At 35.9% G+C, this 20,614-nt stretch overlaps 1 non-coding gene across 1 annotated transcript; it reads right to left on the bottom strand.

Moving 5' to 3' along the window:
- Positions 1-17,216: 17,216 nt before the first annotated feature.
- Positions 17,217-17,288, bottom strand: TRNAQ-CUG (transfer RNA glutamine (anticodon CUG)). The gene has a single exon. It is a non-coding gene; the product is annotated as a tRNA-Gln (tRNA).
- Between the last annotated feature and the right edge of the window lie 3,326 nt (positions 17,289-20,614).

The following is a 20,614-nucleotide window of genomic DNA, read 5'->3' as shown; positions in this document are numbered from 1 at the left end:
TTAACCTCGTGAAGATCTAGGGAAATGGGATTTGAATTTGAAGGATTCACTTTTGTGTTGACAAAGTTCCAAAACTTGTTCTCCCTGAGAATCGCTATCGGATTCGAACCTTCCACTAAAGATAGTTCAAAGAACCTTCTAGTATGTCTTCCTACCAAACGTTGGTAGCCATGGCAGAATCAACCTAGAAAAAGCTTGTTCAATGAACTCTTGATCACTTGAGTTGATACCTATGTCAAATCATTTGGCTTCATACTAAGTGTGTTATTGCTCTAATACCATGTTAGTTTATTTTGAACCTAGATTCAAATTTAGTGCCCAATAAATATGCTTAGAAGCAAAAATAAAATTCAGATTTGATTGTTATACACCAAAAGCACTAGGCTCCTAATTTAAAATGCATAGTAGAAGCAAGAAAACAATGAAACCAAACACATAAATAGTATGACACAATTTTACCTTGGAAACCCCAATGTGGGTAAAACCAATAAACTTGGGCTCTGTTTAGTTTTTGAAAAATGATGATTATAGCAAGGGATTTTTTAATTTATTTTTTTTTCTAGAAAATTACAGTAGTAAAAAACTAGTATTTTCCTAGTATGAACTTGCTCAAAATAGCTCATGTAGCCTAGAGAAATTGATGTACGACCCAACAAATTCAGCTTGTTTGGCCCTACAAATTTGTGGCTATATAACTTAATATTTTTTCCCTGTTAGCCACTTTTGAAGTTAACTTGTGTTTTGTTCTTCTTTTGTTGTTAGATCGACCTGATTTTCAATTGAATGACCAATATCTCTTGTGCCAAGTCAAATTCACCCTCAATAGCTCAATTTCCTCTCCGTAAAGCGGCTGACCTAATTTCCAAAGAGATGGAGGTTTCAGATTGCTTCTCCACTCTTAAGATCAATGATCACAACTTAATCTATCATTGACCTTTTTCATTTTATAAAAAGTTGGCCAGTAAAGTCAATAATTATATTATTGACTTTAGCTTAAGGTTTAGACTTGGGAAATATTTAAATTTAGTTGTAGAAGTGAATTTAGGTGATGTATTGCATGCCATGACACCTGACCAATGCATAATTGCCTTCCAAGCCACAATTTCAACATTCATGGAAAGTTTGGAGACTATGTGAAGACTTATTCCTAAGAGAAGGGACTTTCAAGTTTGGATGCTTCACATTGAAGACCTATTTTCTTTGGTTTTAGGGAGATATGTCAGTTTTGAAGGCCTTTTCCCCTTCATTATAGTACATGTGGTATATGTGATATGAGTAAACCATAAGAAGGTCTTTCAAAATATACAACTTTAATATAAATATACAAGGTCTTGCAAAATGAACTTTAACCTAAATATACAAAGTTTTGTAAAATAACTCAAAGCTTATTTTACGCGTAAAGCACCATTCATGAACTCATTAGATAATCTCATCTCCTTAATATAAAGTAATGTTTGGTAAGTAGAGTTTGAGTATTTTTGCACAACAATATGTTTTAAAACTCAATTTGAAAATCTAAAAATGTAGGAAGCTGAGGAATGTCAAAATGCAAGATCTCTAAATTGGCTACTGACTCTTGGTGGTTTTGTTATAGGCAAATGCATGTGAATGAGATATGGGTTTTATGAGAAAGATGAAAATCTACATACATCACCATAAAAGTTTTGGTATACAATTTTATGAGGCGTTTGTATTTAATGCAAATTTGATATTGATGAATGCATTTTAAGCATGGGGATCAAAGGATAATTATGTGTATTTTTTTGTGACAGTGAAGCCTCCATTATAGTATTTAATAAGTCATTTAAGCAACAACAAAAAAAATGTATCTTATTTGTCTTTGACGATTTTTTCCAAACCCTTAGAATATCAAGTATTGTATCTAAAAATTGGACAATTAGGTTAGAGAAGACCAAAAGCCAATGATCACAAGCATAAATGTAAAGTTTGTGAATTAACAAAGAACATTTGGTTTTACTTTGATTTAATTCCTATATTGTTGAAGACTTTCCATCTAGAGTCTCTTGTATAGGGTATATGTATGTAACGAGACTAAAGAACATTGACGATTGATTCAATAAATTTTGAAGAGATTGTTATTGAATGTTTTAGTAGTGATTTTAATTTGATAAAATAATATGAGAGAATCATTTATTTAAATTTAATATAACAACAAATTTAATTATGATATTATTTTGATTAGAAATGTCAAACTTTATATATATATATATAATTCACATATTTAGTATATTTTTTAATATACTTTAATTTTTTCCAATTCCAATTATATTTTAAATTATATTTTTTAATTTACTATTTCAAATATTAAAAAGTTTATTAGAGAATTTTTAATGTCTAAAATAAGTATCTTAAGGAATATTATAATAAAAATGGAAATAATAAAATAAGATTAAATTACATTATCAAATTTTAGAGGGAAAAAGGAAAAGACTATTTTTTCAATTCTTATTTTCAACTTATCTTATAGTTTCACTCAAATTTCGAGCGGGAACACTTGATGGATGTGGAATTTAGTTCATCATCCAAGGAGCACCCATGTTGCATACATGGACCCTGCTACACGAAAAATGATAAATACATGAAAAACGTAATTGCAAACATATTTTTCATGTATTTCTCATTTTTTGTGTTGCAGGGTTCATTGAAAGTATACAACATGTGTACTCTTTGGATGAGGAACTAAATTTTGCATCCAACGAATGTTCCAGCTCAAAATTTGAGTGAAACCGTAGGGCAATAAATTGAAAATGTGAGTTGAAAAAATAGTTTTTTTTTTTATTTGTTTTACTTTTTTTATTGTAAATCATCTTATGGTTGACATTATCATCTTGAATCCTATTAGTTCTTATAAAGTTCATTTTTGTTATAATTTTTTATTTTGAGGCTGATTTTTACTTCAATTTTTCTCTAATAATATTTTAAATTAAAATTATATATTGTGAAAAATATTTCTTAAATTTTCTTTTAATATACCATTTTTGTGTTTTGAATATATTAATTTTAAAACATTCAAAATTCAAAAAATTATAACTAAAATAATTCATTTTTAGTTTTATTATTATTTTTAATCAATTTTATATTGGAAATACTGAGGGGGGGGTGAATTAGTATTTCTTTTCAATTGTTCTTTTTATCAGCAAAAACATTTATATATGGAACACATAAATAGATAGCTGGAATAAATGCTTTTATTAATATAATCTGTGCAATAAAATAGATACAATATATAAATGGTTGCAATCAGTTGCCAAGCACCAACTTGGACTTTTGTGAGGCTCCAACCTCCAGAGCACCAACTTTGTTTTGCCAAGGCAACAATCCTGGACTTAGGAGCACCAACTCCCAAGGACTCCAATCCTTTCAGTTCTGAGGCTCCAACCCCACGGGCTCCAACCCTTTATTGTAAACTGTCAGAATCTGTTTTGTTGTAGTTCTCTGCTCCCAAACCTGTTGAGCTTATGATTCACTTCTGTTCTCCTACTTCTTCCGCCTCTGCCTGAACTTCGGCTTCCTATAACTTTGATTATTCACACGCACACCCACTTTCCTTGTTTTTCCTATTTTATGTATGCCTAATGCCTCTAACTGTTGGTTTCCGCTTTCCGTTGGCTCTTTGACTTCCTCAACGCTCGCTTTAGCTTCCTCTGCCCTTGCTTGCCTCTTCAGCTTCCTGATTCTTCATGTCACTTTGGCTTCCTCTGCGTTGGCTTGTCCTTCGGCTTCCCGACTTTCGGCTTCCTCTGTCTCTTCACTCCAGGGACACGTAAATTCATAAGAGAGGACCGAAGTACACAGAGAAAACATGTTGCATATTAAAAACTATAACAGAGCCCTTTTTTCAATAATAATAGGCATACACAGGACTTTATTGTTTTACAGAGAGACTGTACCAATCAGGAGGCCCCACCTGCCACGTCACCATTGCAATGGCAATCACCATCGTTCATGCCCATTGAACTATCGGAACCATTATTATAAGCTTTAGGCCTAAAAAACCCCGAGCAATACAAATATTGAAATACACAGGAATATATGGAAAAAACCCGACTGAAACGCTTAAGGGTGGACTTCAAAATCATTACACCCGCATCTGTAACTACATCGGGTCCGCTCCTCCACAACATTATCGCAATCATAGTTTATAGCGCCATCCCTTTATAACTTGCAGCGGATCATTTCCGACATGGCGGACGCGATATAGCATTAAGTCAAACTGTAATGTTGCATCGGTTCCACAACATATATCGCAATTGGCGCTTTCAGGGGTGACACCCCTTTGTATATTGCGATATGCAAGTACCGATAGGTAGATGCGATATAACCATAGAGCCTTTCATAATGTTGCAGCGGGTCCGCATGCTTTATTGTGGCAAGCCGTAGAGCCCGAATATATGAAATACACTAAAAAACCATGCTTCGACACACTTAGCGGACTTTACATGTTTATACACCCGGACAGGTATGTCTCGTCAGGTCCACACATATATATCGCTGTCGGAAGTTTCGGGTAGTGGCTCATAGTAGAACCCGCCGATTACAATACCACCGATATATATATATATATATATATATATATATATATATATATATATATATATATATATATTTGCTGCCTCTGATAGTGTATTCCGATATATACACTATTTTCCGCCTCCGATAGTGATATTGCATATATATCTATATATATATATATATATATATATATATATATATATATATATATATATGTTTTCAGCCTTCGATAGTGTATATTGCATATATATATATATATATATATGTTTTTTTGTCTATCTTAACTCTTCCGCATATATATATATATATATATATATATATATATATATATATATATATATATATATATATATATGTATGTATGTATGTATGTATTCTGCTCTGCTTTGCCTCTTTGGCATATATTGCTCTCGGTAGTCGTGATATGCCTCTGATAGCTCTGTTTGCTCCTCCGATATGCTCTACTTTTATATTCTGTAATACTCCTCTTGTAGCTTTGATAGCTCTGTTTTGCCTCCCATGGCTCCTAGAATATTGCCATATTGACATCAATGACAATCTATGTCAACAATCTCCCCCTTTGTTATTGATGGCAATATTCTTCTTCTCTCCCCCTTTGACATCAATGGCAAAGGAATGCATATGGACTCCCCCTCTCCTGCAACATCTTTATGAATGAACTTAAGTGATGCTAAAGAGATAACCCCCATCTTTTGACGAAGATGTTCAAATGCTTCTTGAGGACGAGGTTTTGTGAAAATATCAGTTGTCTGCTCCTTAGTATTGATATATTCCAAGATGATGTTTTGTTCAACTAGTTGTTCACGAAGGAAATGATATTTGATTGGTACATGTTTGGTCTTTGAGTGCATCACTAGATTTTTGCTGAGACTGATAGCACTTGTGTTATCACAATAGATGGTAATTGGTTGATCTGTACCTATGTTGACATCTTTTAGAGCTTCCTTCATCCATAGTATTTGAGTACAATAGTTTGCTGCAACTATATACTCGGCTTCGGTTGTGGATAATGATATGGATGCATGTTTTTTGCTGAGCCAAGATACTAAACAGTCTCTCAGGAAGAATGCATTTCCACCAATACTTTTTCGATCATCTACACTTCCGGCCCAGTCAGCATTGATGTATGTAGTTACAGTCAGAGCTGAGCTCTTAGGGTACCAAAGACCAAAATCAGGAGTTCATTTCGGGTATCTGAGAATTATTTTTTACAACTAACAAATGGGATTGTTTAGGAGCTGATTGAAATCTTCCCACCATTCCTACTGCCTGCATAATATCAGATCTCGTAGCAATTAAGTACAGAAGGGCTCCAATTATTGACCTGTAATGAGTTGCATCTACCGGAGGGGAGTCATCATTTTTGCTCAATTTGCAATTTGTAGTCATAGGTGTGCTCATGGGTGCACAATCTTCCATTCCATATCTTTTAAGCATGTCTTTAAGATATTTGGCTTGAGATATAAACAATCCTACTCTGTTTTGAGATAACTTGTAGTCCAAGGAAGTGAGATAACTCTCCTATCATCGACATCTCGAACTCTTTTGACATGTTTCAAGAAAATTCATGGCTCATCTCATCATTATTGCTAGCAAAAATCAGATCATCAACATAAACAAGTGTGACTAGTAACTTACCCTCATTTGTCTTTATGTAGAGATTACTTCCTGCCACTCCCTTCTTGAAGCCTTGTTGTTGTAGATAGTGATCCAATCTTGCATACCAAGCTCTAGAAGCTTGTTTCAACCCATATAATGCCTTTTTCAACTTACAGACTAAGTCTTTTCCTTCCGTTAGATCAAACCCTTCTGGTTGCTCCATGTAGACTTCTTCCTTAAGTTCCCCATTTAGAAATGTTGATTTTACGTCCATTTGATAGATTTTGAATCCATTTGAGCAAGAAAATGCCAAGAACATCATGATAGCTTCCACACAAGCAACTGGTGCAAATGTTTCTTTAAAGTCAATTCCTTCAATTTGTGAATAGCCTTTACAAACAAGCCTTGCCTTGTTTATGATAATTTGTCCATCTTCATTCATTTTGTTTTTGAATACCCACTTGGTTCCTATAATGTTTTTGTCCATTGGACAAGGTACTAGCTCCCATGCCTCATTCTTCTCAATTTGGGACATTTCTTCTTCCATGGCTTTTAACCAATGAGGATCCTTACTTGCTTGAGTATATGTTTCTAGTTCTATCATGGATAGAAGAGCAATATCGTTTTTCTTTGGTGTACTTACCATCCTTCTTCTAGTTTGCATTCCTTCATCTCTATTGCCAATAATCTTCTCTTCTGGGTGATATTTTTGGAGAAACTTCATCTTTGAAGGGGTTTGAGGTGGTTCTTTTTTCTTGGCTTCTTCTTGATCTATTTCTTCTTTTTCATGTTCTTCTTCTTCAATGAGAGGATCAACTTCGTGTTCTTCAATTTCTTTTTCTGGAAGGTCTTCATCAATCTTTACACACATGGCAAAGGCAAATAGGAAAGATAAAACATGAGAGTACATTTTTATTAACAAATTATATACATTTATATTACATGGTTTGACCGTTGGGTTTCACATCCCAAGGTCTCTTGGACTTCCTTTTTTCTATTTGGCTTCCACACTAACCCATTGAGGATTAGGTGTCCAACATTCCCCCCCTTAATCCGAAGGGTTATATATGAGTCCAAGAAGAGAGTTGTAATACAAAATGTGAAAAAATCCATGGTAGCACTAGGCTGAATGTGCTCTCTAAAATGTTGGTATAAAGGGCGGTGGTTTAAGGATGACCACCAACACTGGAACGCTTAGTGCAGTTCCCATAACTCTTCCAGGTCTGGCATGAAGCTCAAGTCTTCTGCTAGAGGAAGTGCTCCTGATGTTTTGAAGAGGGAAACCTTCAACCAATAAAGGGAGGTCTCACCCCGCATAAAAGGGAGAACTTCAACCTGAAAAGGGAAGTCTCAACTTGTGATGGTTTAAGGATGACCAACAGCTCTGGAATGCTTAAAGCAATTCCTGGAACTCTTCCAAAACTGGCAAGAAGTTGAAGTCTTCTGCTAGAGGAAGTGTTCCCAATTCTATTTCTAGAATTCTTCCAAAACTAGCAAGAAGCTGAAGTCTTCTGCTAGAGGAAGTGTCCCAGATTACCAACCAAAGGCATGCTCAAGAGCATCTTTGTCTCTGGTTACAACTCTGAAACTAGTGTCACAGGTTGTGGCTCAGGCTCACTTGATGTGGCTCTAAAGCTTGTAGATGACCATAATTTCCCCCCCTGTCAAATACAAGGTGAGATTATGGAGAAAACTCAACTGCAAGATTGTTCAATACTCTAGAACAAGTTCTGACATGTGATTAGAATATCTTCTTGGCTGTTGATGCCCATTGCCAAGAAGCGATCCATCCTAGATGAATCTTTGTTCTTGCAGGAGACTTGTTTCTGAAGCATATGTTTGAAGAATGATTGGTTTTATGACAGTGCTTACATGGATGAAGATCAAAACAGTGATCTTTCAGATGGCCAACTTGATCACAGTGTTGGCATTTCACAATCTGTTGTGGCTGCTGTGGAAGAGGGGTAGAATCTGGAACAACTGGAGGTGAACTGTCATGAATGAATCCAGCACTTTGAAATTGGATTGGTTTGGAGTAGTCTGGAATATGAAAGGACAAGTCCTTTTCATATCCAAGACCAGTTCTGTGCTTGTTATGGACAAGCTCTTCCTAAGGTCTGATGATGGGCTTGGGAAGTGCAAGCTAAACTTCTACATCCGCATGTAACCTTGCTGCTTTATGGGAGTCTGTTTCAATCTTCTGAACAGAAACAGGTTTAGAATGACTCCTCTATTATAATTCTTCTTGTTATCGCTGAGATTCAAGCTGCAAAAAAACAATTTTCTCTTGTGCATTTTGTCGACAGACTTGAATGTCTGTGAGAGAAACTTTATTGATTTCTAATGTATCATGAGTAGTAGACAAAATCAGAGTTTTAAGGAACTCTAATACTTCATTGATTCTCCCCATTTTTTGTCTTCAGTGTCAGAATTACACCTTAAAAACTGATCACAACTACTAATCAATGCAGAAAAGTAATACCCACTCACAGTACATAGCAATATCCTTTATAAATGTGCAGCAAATGATCAGTGTGCAACCAGCAAGCACTAATTACAATCCATTACATAAAAATAAGAGTTTACTCATGACCAACACTATGTTCTGACAATACAACCGACTAGACTTTTCTTCACAAAAGATTACTTTTATTTGTCAAAACAATCATTGCCTTTATACAATCCTCCAAACTCTTATGCAGTAGTCGAATCAAGGAATCAATGCATGTAGATAAAAAACTATAATGAGTTTTAAATACAATGCCACAGTGGGGCAGCAGCAACTGCAAACTTGCTTGGATCCTGCAAATACTCCTTCACTTTCTCAGCCAGTGGAAAAGAATAGTCAAGTTCAATAGCGATTGTTAATACATTCTTGTAACCATTGATGATAACTTGTGGAACAACTGCAATTGTGGGATTGCAGATCACCGGAGAAAGAGTTGTACATAATCTCATAAACTGCAAATTGCTTGTTGTGGTGTGCCAAAGCTGAACAACATATATATGTCAAAACAACAGTTATGAAAACAACGTATCAAAATTTTTGAATGTTGAAGCAATTCATATATAATATATGAATCGATGCATGAGGGTGGCCATAAAAAATTAAATGCACAAAGCATTCACCATACATGGTCTTCCAGAACTATTCAGACACACGCATATACCCAGTAATTAATTCATATATGATACTTGGTCTTCAAAATACAAAAACCAAATATAGCCCCACGGTATTCACAAATTTCACTTGCTCTGCATACCCTCTTCTTTCTTTACTCACAAGACATGACATGACTGATAGGCAGGCAGGAGGGCGGGACTGATCACACTCCACTCCACTCCGCGCAATCACAATTCATTGAATTACGATTGCATGGAGACTGTTATATAACGGATTTCTCATACCTGCCATGGCCTAGAGACTAGAGCCCAACACATATTCATTCCATTCCTAAATCTGTTATGACCCCATAGCTATGAAAAATACCACTTTCCCACCTTTATTTTCCATCTCTTTTATTTAGTCTATTCAACACATGCCATCTACAACCCAATAAATTTCAACGCATATATGAACTACAGCTATTAAAAACTTTAATACATGTATGAACACAGGAGCATCGTTTTTAAGGGAAATCAATGCATGGTTAATGGAACCATACCAAAACAACCAACGCACAATATATGGAGCCACACCAAAATGACCAATGCACAGTATATCACTTCACATGGAAATAACTTGAATAGTGCCAAAACCAACTTCGCATATATCACCAAGTTGTATTCTCAGCATATCTTCAATGTTCTACCATGAATGGTTCAATGCACCTTCTTCACCAATACACAGTCATGCGTGGGAGTCTTCGAACATCATTTCAGCACCACCTTTTTTTATGGGAACTCAACGCATACCATATATTGAATATGTATCACTGCTAGTCATATATACCATAGCATTTTACCATGAAATATTCAGCTCGAAATTAAATTCACCAACGGATCATCCAGTTTAAGCGCATAGTTCAACCAAGATTGTGGGTAATATTCTTTCAACTCACCATAGAACCAAAATACAGCGCTCACAAACAACTCCTAGGGATTTGAATTAAAATAATATTGCAACCCACTGCCTTCAAAATCTCAACGTACAGAAGTTCTCGGCATGCACAATGATGTTGGAGATTCTTCAACGCAGAAACACAAATCACGCTCCAGTATTCAATCGCAAAGATAGTGGAAGAGTATGCCAGGCTTGAGGGTGGTGAAGGTTCTTCAAGGCTCCGTGTCTTTCTATTTTCCACAGCTAATTATGATCTTAGCCATTTTGATGCAATGAATGATAAGTGGAATGCCAAGAAACGAATACCAACATTCTAAGCTAAACTAGACCAGCATTCAAGAAATATATATGATACTAACGCAAGTAAACCCACCATAGTTTGAATGCACCCCTTTTACCAATTCAACCAAATGAAGTACTCAACTAAAACTCTAAACCAAACTGTCATGCTAGCCAAGTTCATTAATTATAGATATGGAAAGGAAGACAAGCCGTAGGAAGCACAAGAAATGACACTTGCTTACGCATTGTGAGACCGAAGGCTTCTGCATATATCATATAGATTATACGCCATAGCCCATGGAGACCATAGACGATATCGGTCCATGGGATGTCCAGTTCCTGGAAATCAATTGTGAAACCCTCTCTGAAATTGAAATGGCCACCCACTTTCTTAATATCTTGAGTCTTTCACGCCTGGTTTGTTGAAAAATTGTCGAGATAATTAAGAGTTGTGAAACACCTGAAAGAGTCCGTCAGATGCTTGGCATTCTAAATGATCTTTCTCTAGAAGTTGAGGAGCAAGACAGAGAATAATGGCAGTGGAGTTACGATGCAGAAACCTAAATTTGAAACCTGTGCTCTAGCTGTCAGTGATGTCAGTTTCTGCAATATGGGAAAAACAGGCAAACCATATCAGGGCAGTGCATTATATAAAACAGCGGATTATATCATGTCAAGGCAACGCATTATATATGCATCAGGATTATATGTTAGGGTAGCGTAGTGTTATATGCAGGTAATTATAAAAAACCAGTCAAAGAAGAGCAGAGGGGCAGCGCTTTATATGCAAGGCAAAAAATATCCAGAATAGGGAGTTACAAAGCAGAGGGAGGCCAAAAATGGCACTGGAGAAATGACGGAGGTGGCAGCTAGAATTTAGCTGAGAAAATATTCATAAGTGATGGCAGAAATGACCTGCACATAAAGACCATAAAACAAATGGCTCAAAGTAATTATGCAGGGCAGGAATACGCCTGCTCTGCTACCATGTTAAACACACACATGGCAAAGACAAATAGGAAAGATAAAACATGAGAGTACATTTTAATTAACAAATTATATACATTTATAGTACATGGTTTGACCGTTGGGTTTCACATCCCAAGGTCTCTTAGACTTCCTTTTGTCTATTCGGCTTCCACACTAACACATTGAGGATTAGGTGCCCAACATTTTCCTTAGTTGATTATTGTAGCACTTCTAGGCTTTGTTCCATGTAGAGTATCCAAGGAAGATCCCTTCATCAACCCGAGAATCAAACTTTCCTGGGAGACATCATTGATTTTTATGAAACACTTGCTTCCAAATATCTTGAAGTACTTTACTGAAGCAGGTCTTCCTTTCCATAATTCATAAGGAGTTTTTTCATAATTTGGTCTTAATTGAGTTCGATTCAAGGTATAGATAGTTGTCCCAACTACTTCTCTCCAGAATTTTGGCTACAAATCTGTTGCTAATAACATTGTTCTTGCCATTTCTTGAACTGTTCGGTTTCTTCTTTCAAGTACCCCATTTTGTTGGGGTGTTTTGGTAGCAGAGAATTCTCTTTTAATTCCATGTATTTTACAGAATTCATTAAATTCTTTTGATGTGAATTCTCCCCCTCTATCTGTTCTAAGGCACTTAATCTTTGAGTCCTTTTCATTTTCTACAAGAGCTTTAAGATTCTTAAAACACTCAAATGCTTCAGGTTTATATTTTATAAAATATATCCACGTCGTTCTAGTATAGTCATCAACAAATAAAACAAAATACCTTTCTCCTTGGAGTCCCGGATTTCTAGTTGGTCCACATAAATCAGCATGGATGATCTCCAAAGGCTTTGATGTAGAGAACTCCTTAGTCTTGTGGTTGGTTCTGGTTTGCTTTCCATGTTGATATGGACCACATATTCCTTGATTTGGTTTTAATAACTTTGGGATGTCTTGTACAGCTTTAATCTTGCTGATATTGATCAAGTTCTCGAAGCTTGTATGTCTTGTGCCACAACCAACTTTCATATGTTTGACTTAAGTAGCATTTTTCTTCTTGAATCTTGTTCAGAATGTAAATGTTGTTTGGTGTTCTAACCCCTTTCGCCACAAGTTCCCCTGAGGAAAAGTTCCTTATTTCACAGTCTTTGGTGCTAAAGACAACATTATGTCCTTGATCACAGATTTGGCTAACACTCAGGAGGTTGTGTTTGAGCCCGTTTACTAGCAGAGCATTTTGAGCTTTTCCTTTTCCATTGATAAGAGTAACAGTTCCTTTTCCAGCAATTCTGGCAGATCCACTTCCAAAGGATACATTTCCTTCCTTTTTGCTCAATGAGACAAACTTCCTTTTGTCCCCTGTCATGTGTCTAGAGCACCCACTATCCACAAACCAATGATTTTAATTATTTTGAGCATATAGAGCCAAGCCACATTTATCCTTGTTGGGATTCTCACTTCTTGCTTTTCCTCTTTTCAGTGGGAAATTTTGTTCATAGAGTCCATTATTGTAGCATAATGAGCAAATTAGATCAAAATTTGGTCAAGGGATCAAACGAATTTTAGGTCTTGATTTGTCCCTGCCTTTTGGGGCCATATGGTTTGTTTATTTGATCCTTTAGTTTTGGTGCTTCATTCTTGTGAGCCATGCAATGTCTGGCTTGATGACCAAAATTTTTACAATAGAAACAATGTCCAAGAAAGATAGTTTTGTACCTATTGTAATAGCCATGATTTGAATCAACATTCTTCCTTGGAATTACTCCCGCTTCATTCTTTGGATTTGAGATGGGCCTTTGATGGAATACTGGTTTGTATCTGTTGAAATATCCATGATTCGAATCCACGTTCTTCTTTGGAGTTATTCTCTCTTCAATCTTTGGATTTGGGATGTGCCTTTGATGAAATACTCTTTCTTCTTTTGGGTTGCTGGAAAGTGCATCGGCACAAATTTTCGCACTATTCTTAGTGCTTGATGATTCTCCTTTAAAACCTATTCCAGATTTTTCATGTTGAGGTTTTTGAATTTTTAGGATAGTCTCAAGTATTTGAGAGCTTTTCCAACCCTTTTTAACTTGCTCCAATTCCTTCCTCAGAAATACTATTTCGGCTTCACGTTCTTCGCAAGTTTCTTCTTTTTCTTTTAGCTTTGTTTCCAAGATATCTTCCCTTCTTTTTGTTTCCTCATTTTCTACCTTGAGAGAAATGATTTTATTCTGTAATTTCTCATTTTCTTCAATGGCACTTATTAACAATTCATCTACATTTCCTTTTAGCCCTGAGTCATCATCATTTGTGAATGCCATGAATAATGTTTCTTGGCTTTCAGCATGGTGACTTTCTTGATCTGATTTCTTTCTGATGACTATAAATTCATCTTCATCAGACTCATCTTTCTTAGAGAAGAGGTTCTTCTTATTGATCCCTTTCTTTTTGTATACCATTCTTTTAGAATTTTCTTCATCATCAATATCATGCTTATGGAGACATTTTGCAGCATAATGACCTATTTTCCACATTTGAAACATATAAGAGGGTACTTACATTTTAGCTTAGATCCTTTCTTTAGCTTTCGTACAAATTGTGCCAATTCAAATTCCACATCGGATTCATCACTACTGTCATTCCTTTCTTTCCCCTTCTTTGATTTTGAATCCTTGAATGCTGCATCTTTGGAGCTTGGGCCACCTTTTCTCATCTCATAGGCAGTGAGGATTCCATGGAGTTCATCCATCTTGAGAGTATCTAGATCCTTTATTTCTTCTATGGCGCTTATTTTGGAGTCAAATATGTCTGGAATAGATCTTAAGACCTTTTGAACAATGCTACTTTCTTCAATGTTTTCGTCCAATCCTTTAAGAGAGTTGACCACTTCAGCTACTTGGAGAAAGTATGATGCAATATCTTCTTCACCATCCATTTTCAGAGTTTCAAATTGCCTTCTATGAGTTTGAAGCTTTGCCTTCTTGACTTTTGATTCCCCGTCGTATAAGCCAATTAGCTTATCCCACATTTCTTTGGCAGAGTTACAATTCATGACTTTTGTAAACTCGGAATCAGTGATTCCACTAGTGATGGAGTTCAAGGCTTTTGCATTTGCAATGTAGACTTTCCTCTCGTCTTGATTTTTTGGAAGAGTGGGAGGAATTGGGTACACATTTAGAACTAAATGCTAGACTTCAGGTCCAAGGGACATTAAGTAGTAGGTCATTCTCTTTTTCCAGAAACCAAAATTGGTGTCGTCGAATAGAGGAGGTCTTCCTGACGCTTCATGATTTCTCATCATGACTACGAATCCTTCTTCAAGCTGTTAGGCTAATATGAAGAAGCTCGCTCTGATACCAATTGTTGGAAATACTGGGGGGGGGGGGTGAATCAGTATTTCTTTTCAATTGTTCTTTTTATCAACAAAATCATTTATATATGGAACATAGAAATAGATAGTTGGAATGAATTTTTTTATTAATATAATATGTGCAATAAAATAGATACAATATATAAATGGTTGCAATCAGTTGCCAAGCACCAACTTGGACTTTTGTAAGGCTCCAACCTCTAGAGCACCAACTATGTTTTTCCAAGGCAACAATCTTGGACTTAGGAGCACCAATTCCCAAGGACTCCAATCCTTTCAGTTCTAAGGCTCCAACCCTTTATTGTAAACTGTTCGAATCTATTTTGCTGTAATTCTCTGCTCTTAAACCTGCTGAGCTTATGATTCACTTCTGTTCTCCTGGTTCTTTTGCCTCTGCTTGAACTTCGGCTTCCTCTAACTCTGATTATTCACACACACACCCACTTTCCTTGTTTTTCCTATTTTATGTATTCTTAATGCCTCTGACTGTTGGTTTCCGCTTTTCGCTGGCTCTTCGGCTTCCTCAACGCTCGCTTCAGCTTCCTCTACGCTTGCTTGCCTCTTCGGCTTCCTGATTCTTCATGTTGCTTTGGCTTCCTCTGCGTTGGCTTGTCCTTCGGCTTCCCAGCTTTCGACTTCCTCTGTCTCTTCGAGTTCACCAACACTCCAGGGACACGTAAATTCATAAGAGAGGACCAAAGTACACAGAGAAAACATGTTGCATATTAAAAACTATAACACAACCCCTTTTTCAATAATAATAGGCATACACATGACTTTATTGTTTTACGGAGAGACTGTACCAATCAGGAGGCCTCACTTGCCATGTCACCATCACAATCGTAATCGCCATCGTTGAGGGCCACTGAACTATCGGAACCGTTATTATAAGCTTTTGGCCTAAAAAACCCCGGGCAATACAAATATTGAAATACACAGGTATATATGAAAAAAACCCGACCGAAACGCTTAAGGGCAGACTTCAAAATTATTACACCCGCATCTATAACTGCATCGGGTCCGCTCCTCCACAACATTATTGCAATCGCAGTTTATAGCGCCATCCCTTTATAACTTGCAACGGATCACTTCCAACATGGCGGACACAATATAGCATTAAGTCAAACTGTAATGTTGCATCAGGTCCACAACATATATCGCAATTGGCGCTTTCAGGGGTGACACCCCTTTGTATATTGCGATATGCAAGTACCGATAGGCGGACGCAATATAACCATAGAGCCTTTCATAATGTTGCAGCGGGTCCGCATGCTTTATTGTGGCAAGTTGTAGAGCCCGAATATATGAAATACACTAAAAAACCATGCTTCGACACACTTAGCGGACTTCACCTGTTTACACACCCGGACAGATATGTCTCGTCGGGTCCGCACATATCTATCGTTGTCGAAGGTTTCGGGTAGTGGCTCATAGTAGAACCCGTCGATTACAATACCACAGATATATATATATATATTTGCCACCTCCGATAGTGTATTCCGATATATACATTATTTTCCGCCTCCGATAGTGATCTTGCATATATATATGTTTTCGGCCTCCAATAGTGTATATTGCATATATATATATATATATATATATATATATATATATTATATATATATATATATATGTTTTCCGCTTCTTTTAACTCTTCTGCCTCCTTTAACTCTTCCGCATATATATATGTATTCCACTCTGCTTTGGCTCTTTGGCATATATTGCTCCAAATAATCCTGATATGCCTCCGATAGCTGTGTTTGCTCCTTCGATATGCTCTGCTTTGCTTCTTCGATATGCTCTGCTTTTATATTTTGCAATACTCCTCTTGTAGCTTCGATAGCTCTGTTTTACCTCCTCTAACTCCTAGAATATTGCCATGTTGACATCAATGACAATTTATGTCAACATTTTATTTATAGCTAAATTAAAAAATTTAATTAAAAAAAAACAATAATTTGAGTAGTATTTAATGAGTGTGGTTTAAACAAGTTGAAAATTATAACAATAATTATGATTAGATCCGGAATATTACCCAAACCTAATTCATACACATATATATATATTCAATTAATTTTATTTATACCTTCGAAAATATAATCTAAACAATACCTCATTTTATAAAAAAATTCGGAAAATAAATTATCGTTTAATAAATGACCGATATAATCCAATTCCAGCGCTAACTTTCTTTTCAGTGGGATTAATAATCAAAATTTAATTTAAGAAAGCCTCCTCGAAGGGCGTCAGTGCGAATCCCGACCAACCCTCCACGGCCGGCGCGGAATTTATTTGCTCAACTATATCTAGCAGTATTAATGTAGAAAAAGGGAATAGAGACCTCGTTCTGAAATCAATTATCTGGCAGTATTTATATCGAAAGAAAAAAAAAAGGTTCCACCGAGATTTGAACTCGGGTTACTGGATTCAGAGTCCAATGTCCTGACCACTAGACCATGGAACCACATGTGAAGTTTAAATGATGAGTGCTTTAAGAAAAAATACTTACATATTTGTAAATTTGATTGGTTTGGTATTTTGGTTTATAAATTATATATACATGTAAAAAGTTATGAGTATCATTTTTACTTTATGATAATATATCGTGACGCCTTTATAAATCATGTCCAATAAAATAGAACTGATGTTGATGAATTAGTACATTTATGTGTCTACCTATTGAATGGCCGTCTTGGTTTGTGTGATACATGACCATGGTATGTGTTTGTAAATTTAGTTTTGATGATTGTATAATATTTATATGCCTATCTGTTGATTTCTAATGTGTTCTCATGATATGTTTTTCATGATTAAGCATGGATGAAATGTCTCACTCACGCATGGGATTGATAGACTCTTAGTAATGGTTAACTTTAATGTTTATGATTGTCATATCCCTCTTTGTGTGTGTAAGATGTTATCACTAAGAAGACAAGGGGATGTTGATTCCTCAACCTCTTGGACAACCAAGATGGTTGTTTGGTTTGTGGAAGACTCTTGATGATTCAAAACCATCGGAGTTGTGTTTTCTCCAAATACACAAAAAAAATACTTGAATTTGTTGCCTATGAGCAAAGAGTCCTATTGTTGAAGTGGAACTGAAGGAAAGAGTAAAATCCTTACTTTTAAAGTAGATACTCAAAGGAAAGATTCTTCACATAATATTTGATATAAAGGTTAAAGAGTTCACCAATGAATTTTTGAATTGAGGGAATTTGTTGATAGGCTTGATTAGGTTGGTATAGTCTTTAGAGTGATTGTATATGTTAAGAATCCCTATTGTGACAGTTCTATGGTCAGCTGAAATATATCCATGTTTGAAACAAGAACACTTGGAGGCTTTTTGTTATTCGTTTCTTAGAAGCACTTTGTTTCTTATGAAAGTAGGCCTTTATGTTGGCCTTTAGCTGGTATTTTCTTGGGTTGTAAGCCCAATGTTTATCTAGTTTAAGAATGAGTGAGAGATTTCACTCAAATGGGGATATTATGAATAGTGGCTCATTTTGACTCCTTGAAGGAAAATCCTAGTCGATGGCTATGGATTAAAGATGTTTGGATGCCTTTTATAAGTTGTATTAGATCTCAAAATCCTTAGAATGAATTGGGAAAGTATTTTCCATGTTGGAATGGGTTTCGGTCCTTGGAAATGAGCTACAAAATGTCTATTAGAAGCCTGTAGCCTAAAAAATTTAGGGATCAAAATTTAAGCAATGGAGGTTTTAGCCTCTGCCTCTAGTCACATGGACTAGAGTGAGTCATTACTAAAGGTCTGCAACATAAATGGATAAAGGGGTGAATTTTTGGCAAAATTTGGATGACCTAGATCATATCTAAGCGTCCAAAAATTTCATGTGCACGTAAATCCAATAAAGAATGGCAGTCCCAAGTATTTGGATATTTGGATATCTGGAGGCAATCAAAATTTTAGTGAAGTGTATAGGTCAAGATGAGAGGAACCTCGTTGTGTCTAATTTGGTGTGTATGGAACCAAGATGGAAGATTTATGTAAGGATTTAGAAATTTGGGGATTTATTTAAAAAGTGAGACCATAATGAAAATGAAAGCCCAAATCTAGATGTCGAGTAAGTAGTACACGAGGTGTACACATGGAATCCACATCGAAGAACCTAGGGTATGCAATGAACCAAGGGGAGTTAACATGCTTGTTAATGTGGTATGCGATGTGGTAATCACGTGGGACCATGTATGATGAACCCTAGCTTGCATAGTGTGGACAAATTACGGTGATGTGGTTACTGCCAAGTTATTAACATGGCATGCTTATGTATCATGTTGAGATGGCACAAAGGACATGTTTGGATGATGTGCCATGTTGACATGGTTTGTTGATGTGGAACTATATTGTGAAGGATCTAATGTGGTGGTCAATGTGGCCCCTATTGTGGTGGATATGACGTGGAATCTAAAGGTCCATAAATATGGAGTTTTAAAAAAAATCCCTTTTTGAGTTTTTTCTGGATATAGATGAATCCAGAAGATGTGGATCTCCTAACAAAACCAAAAAAGGTTGAAAATATGGATGTCCAAAAGATTAATCATGTCGATTGAGCTGAGATGGCATTATGTTGGCATGGAAAATAGAGTATAATAATGATGATGTGGAGGCCAAGTGGCAGTGATTGTGGTGGTGACATGGATTTATTAAGAGAGTGGATGATCAAGATATCTACATATCTAACTTTTTATAAAAAGGGAGTTCATTAGATTTCTGGATCTAAATGTTGACCATTCACCAAGCACCTTTCCAAGATCCATATGAACATTAAAAATATGGAAATCCAGATAACTAGAGATCCAAAACTTTTTCAAATGAGATTTTATGAATTTTCCCAAATCTGAATATGAGCAGGGTAGGCTAACATGTCCAATTGTGGGTGTGGCTCTATGTGGTTGTAACATGTGGGTAGAGGACTATCACATGTTTGCCACATGTTAGCTAATGTGGTATTGTTTGATGATGGCACATGGGTAGAGGATTGCCATGTGTCAATGGTACGGATGTTGATGGCTCTAATAGGGGTAAATATTTCAAGGAGCCATATTTTTTGTACAAAACTTGGAATTTAATGAAATTTATATCATTGGAAAGATCTTAATGAGAAAAATATGAAGGTGGAATTAAAAAATGGTTTAATATGGTTAGAGGAAGTGAAATTTTGATAACCTAACTCCCTTAAGGTAACTAAGGAGGTTGGATAATTACACTCTATACCCTCATAAAGGTATAGAGGGGATTGAGTAGTTTATAGAGTGGAATCAAAGTTGTAGTTCAAGTACTAGGCATGGAGTGCCACCCATTTACTAAAGAGATGAATTTGGAGCAAGGCAGAGAGCTTGCTATTTATGTTTGGAAAAAATAGTGCTACTTGGTTTTGACCATTGACAAAATATTATGTTGTTTGGATTAAACAAATTGTTTAAAAGGAAAAGTGCTTTATGAGAAAAGAGAATCATGCTTGAAAAATATGTCCTGAAGAAGGTTGTTTTAAGGAGTCCATCTCCTTTGAAATATGTCGATCTGGAAATCATGAGGGTATAACTAAAGTTGAAAATGTAATAATTGCACTTGAATGCATGTCAGATGCTTAAGGATAAGTGTATATGGGAAATTTTGTATGCCCTGGTTTAAAGGAAATGATTGTTGTAATGAATTGTTAAATTTAAATTAATTTACTTTTGAAAAAATATTTTGTGAATTTGAATACTAACCAAGATATGAAGTGACTTGTAGCTTAAGCAAAGTTTCAATTTTAATCCATTATAGGCCAA

Source organism: Pinus tabuliformis, chromosome Q (genome assembly GCF_031772625.1).
Source record: "Pinus tabuliformis cultivar Carrire ecotype Pingquan chromosome Q, CPIR1, whole genome shotgun sequence".
Taxonomy (NCBI): Eukaryota; Viridiplantae; Streptophyta; class Pinopsida; order Pinales; family Pinaceae; genus Pinus; species Pinus tabuliformis.
The sequence above is the reverse complement of the archived record's forward strand: the minus strand, read 5'-3'. Positions and strand labels throughout refer to the sequence as shown.